We start from the raw sequence: 4,661 nt of genomic DNA, 5'->3' as shown, positions 1-4,661 counted from the left end.
CCATCTTTCCAGCCCGACTTTTGCTTTTAACATTGTGGAAGAAGAGGTTTGGGCAGTATGTTGGATAGTTGACCTAGAGGCAGAGGTGAAGGCGTCCCTACTCCCACCGCGGAGGAAAGAGGCGGTGGCCTCGCGCTCGCGGTCCCCGGAGCCCAGCGGTCTGTGAATTTTTTTTTAAAGAATAAGTAAATCACACAGATTGTCACCATGGGACGAAGATCAACATCATCCACCAAGAGTGGAAAATTCATGAACCCTCAGACCAAGCTCAGAAGGAAGCTCGGAAGAGAGAATTGAAGAAGAACAAAAAACAACGCATGGTGGTACGAGCCGCGGTTTTGAAGATGAAGGACCCCAAGCAGATTATCCGGGACATGGAGAAGCTGGACGAGATGGAGTTTAACCCGGTGCAGCAGCCACAACTAAATGAGAAAGTACTGAAAGACAAGCTTAAAAAGTTGCGTGAAACCTTCGAGCGCATCCTGCGGCTTTATGAAAAAGAAAATCCAGATGTTTACAAAGAACTGCGGAAGCTAGAAGTGGAGTACGAGCAGAGGAGGGCTCAGCTCAGCCAGTACTTCGATGCTGTCAAGAATGCTCAGCATGTGGAAGTGGAGAGTACTCCTTTGCCAGATGTGCCGCATGCTCCTAACAACATCTTGATCCAGGACATTCCACTTCCTGGTGCCCAGCCACAGTCCATCTTAAAGAAGGCCCCCTCATATGGATCTCCATCTCGAGCAGTTTCTATCCTTCCTCTTGTAGGACATAGTGTTCCACATTTGCACCCTGGCAGAAAGCCCCCTGGCCCTCCACCTGGGCCTCCGCCGCCCCAGGTCCTGCGATGTATGGCCGCAAAGTGGGCTTTGCTCTAGACCTTCCCCCTCGCAGGCGAGATGAAGAAGTGTTGTGTAGTCCTGAACTTGCTCAGCGGGGCCATGATGACGATGTCTCCAGCACCAGTGAAGATGATGGCTACCCTCAGGACATGGATCAAGATAAACACGACGACAGCACTGATGACAGCGACACGGACAGGTCCGATGGAGAAAGTGACGGGGATGACTTTGTGCACCGCCGTGACAGTCAGCGAGACAACCCTGAGGAGAAGGGGCTGAGCGTGCGCTTTGCAGAAGTGCCTGCAAAGTGCAGGAAGAAGAAGAACATGAAGGAGCTGACTCTTCTGCAAGCCGTGATGCTTCGAATGGCAGGTCAGGAAATCCCGGAGGAGGGCCGGGAAGTAGAGGAATTCTCAGAGGATGATGACGACGATGACTCTGATGACTCTGAGGCAGAAAAGCAGTCAGAGAAGCAGCACAAGGAGGACCCCACTCGGAGGGTGCGGCCTCTGCTGGGCCCAGCAGCAGGCTCCTCCGCAGTTGGCTCCTCCTCCTCCGATACAAGTACCTTCCATGCCAGGACCACCTCCTCTCGGACCACCACTCTGCAGCCTCTTGGACCACATGCGGGCCTTCCTCCTGGGCCGTCTCCAGGGGCTTCTCCTTTCCTGAGACCACCTGGAATGCCAAGAATCTGAGGGCCCTTGCCAAGACTTTTACCTCCAGAACCCCCACCAGGCCGACCTCCTGGCCCTCCCCCCGGCCCTCCCCCAGGCCTGCCTCCCGGCCCTCCTCCTCGAGGACCCCCCACCAAGGCAGCCCCCAAATCTGGTCCCTCTGTTCCTGTCTCAGAACCAACTAAGGACGATGTCTATGAAGCGTTCATGAAAGAGATGGAGGGGCTACTGTGATGGACTGTCATTCACCTGAGCTAGCTGCTTCCCTGTCCGGTGTTGTGTAACTTCAGTGTGAGGAATCTCCTACACGTTTGCCCTGGCTTGGAACTTGCTGCACACAGCAGGGTGCCATCCAGGCTAGGTTGGTTATTGAAACTCGTTGTGAGCACCTGTTCCCTTTGACACCATTTCATCCAGTTGCTTCCCCTTCACTTCCTTGGAAGTTTGTGATCAGGGGAATCTTAGTTACTTATTTGTTTTGACTCATGTGCTGTCGGCACTGGAGTAGAGACTTCTGGAAAGAAGTTTATTTCATCTGACTGCGTTTGGGTTACTTTAAATATTTTCCTGTAAATATTTTGTAATATTTTACTTGTAGTGAAATGGATTGCAATGTCATTTCCTAATACAAAGCAGGATGTGTGGGAAGAAAAATTAGTTCCCACTGACCTAAACTTTGTACTTCATGGGATAAAATAATAAATGTTCTCTCCCAAGAAAAAAATAAAAATAAAACTGATCAGAACCATCAAAGAGCAAATGTCTGTGAATATCTCTTTTGTCTCTGATCTAGGAGTCCTGTATCTTCTGCTAGCATCCAGAAAACTATAAGCCCAACTTCTTAGCTGGAAAAAAGTTAATTATGCTTCATTGTGAGGAGAAGATGAAAGGCCTTCAAGTAGCCTATGTGGAAGCTTTCCCTCCATTTCTCAAGGTCCCATAAAAGGAAAACAAAGAAATAGAAGTTGTTAAAGGGAGGCTTTGGTGTCACAAGATTTCTTCTTTCTCCCTTTTCCTCTCCTTTCCTTTCTTCCTTGCAAGGTGTGACATAAAATTACACATTTGTGTGCCAGTGGATGCCATCCCCAAGCAAGGACCACATCTGATACTGGAGGAATGAAGGATGTGAGCTAGCTATGCTGTCTGCAGAGCTATTTCTGGACCTCCACAGACTCGCACAGCTCCCTGCTTGTACATGCAGAATCATTGTGACTCAAATGAATCATGTTGTAACCAGTTATCTAACCAACCATGAAAGCTAGAGAGAAAATGCTATGATCTGATCTAACAGTTGTCAAGCACTGTGTAAATAATCCATGAGCTTGGAGACTGGCAGGGCAAAAATAATTGTCGAACATGACCTCTTCAGTGTCTACATTGCTTCCAAGCAGGCTTTGCACTGTCCTGCTCCTCTGGAACCTTGATCAGTAGATTTCTGGAAAGTATGGACTCCGGTAGATGCCGACAGTGTGTGACACAGGCCATTGACAGTCCAGTGACAAATACCAAGTAGAGACAACAGGACATTTATGAGGAAAAGGATAGTACCAACATGTGATGTTTACATACAAAATATGTCCATATCTAATATTAAAAAATAACTAGATAAAAGAAGTTCTTGAGAATAAAAAATTTTGGGGGGAAAGTTTTTAAAAATATATTATTTATTTGAGAGTGAGAAAGGAAGAGGTAGGTAAAAAGAGAGAATGCAAATGAACTTCAGATGCATGTGCTACCTTGTACATCGGGCTTACATGGGTACTGGGGAATTGAACCTGGGTTGTTAGGGTCACAAGCAAATGCTTAACTGCTAAACCATCTCTCCAGCCCCAGAAAAAAGTTTTAATAATCCATATTGGTTGTCTAAATTGGCAGGTCAGCCAAATAATTATTTATTCAGTTTTCAAACTTCAGACATATCTGGTAGATTGTGCTTTGAAATAATTCCTTTACCTCCATGAGAATCCTTAATTTGATTTTGTTTCTCTTAAACAATAGAGTCATTTTTTGTTGAAGATGCAATAGTAATGAGCACTCAACTTCTGAGTGGGCTTTGCAGGCATGCCCTCAATAGAGTTTACTAGAAGTTTCCAACATCACATTTAAACCTCACTGAGGATTATATTTACTGTTATTCTGGCTCAGTGTTTGGATGAAGAAACTGAGGCTCAGAGATATTAAATATCATGTTGTGAGCCACAATGCTCAAAAATGATAGAACAAGGCTTCAATATAGGAAGTTTGGTCCAGCATCTTTGTTTTTACCCACCTCAGCTATATTTTTATATTTCTAAATGTAAAGACATATTATTCCACAGGATCCTAGAGCAAAAATGAATAAAATGAGAGGTGGTTTGAATGCAAAATGCCCCCTTGTGGTGGTTTGCATTAGATGACCCCATAAACACATGTGCTCTGAGTGCTTGATCCCCAGATAATGTTAATTTGGGAATTGGATTCCTAGTGGAAAAGTGTGTTTCTGGGGGCAAGCTTATGGGTGTATAGCCAGCTTCTCCTTGCCAGTCTATTCTGCTGCTTTTGTCTACCTGATGTTGGCCAGGAGGTGATGTCCACCCTCTGCTCATGACATGTCATCATGGAACTTCCCCTCAAGTCGGTAAGCCAAACTAAACCCTTCCCTTCCACAAGCTTCTAGGTTGGGTGCTCTGTGCCAACTCTCACCAAAATATTAGCATTACCCTCTTGAAATTCTGATCTGCATTTCTAGTGAGGAACTACTGGAGATAGGAGGTGACCAGTTCTCTGGCTCTTTGCTTAGCAAACAGCCATAGAAAAAGTCCTTAAATTGTCACTGGGAAACTTCTGTTTATTTTTAAAAAAATTTTCCTGTGAATGCTTTGAATGACTTGTGTCTTATCCTGGAATGAGATGCCTGATATTTTGTGGCCTCCTCCAAGATTTAATCTTCATAATGCCAGAGCGTGCATCTATCTTTGTACACCTGTTCTTGACACTGAGCCCCGTATAGAGTGTTAATTAATCAGTTGATTAATTATAAATGATCCCACCATCCAAAGGGAATTCTTCTTTGAACTTTACAATTCTGGACATTTCTTCAATGTACAGTTACAAAATGAAATGTTATATAGTTGACTTTTGTTTAATGACTGCTTTTTCCTACCTA

The 4,661-nt window shown here is 45.1% G+C and overlaps 1 pseudogene; it reads left to right on the top strand.

Moving 5' to 3' along the window:
• The first annotated feature begins 206 nt into the window (after positions 1 to 206).
• Positions 207 to 1,750, top strand: LOC101602466 (annotated as a pseudogene).
• Positions 1,751 to 4,661: the final 2,911 nt, after the last annotated feature.

The sequence above is a fragment of the Jaculus jaculus genome, chromosome 11 (assembly GCF_020740685.1).
Source record: "Jaculus jaculus isolate mJacJac1 chromosome 11, mJacJac1.mat.Y.cur, whole genome shotgun sequence".
Taxonomy (NCBI): domain Eukaryota; kingdom Metazoa; phylum Chordata; class Mammalia; order Rodentia; family Dipodidae; genus Jaculus; species Jaculus jaculus.
This window is presented reverse-complemented; position numbering and strand designations above follow the sequence as displayed.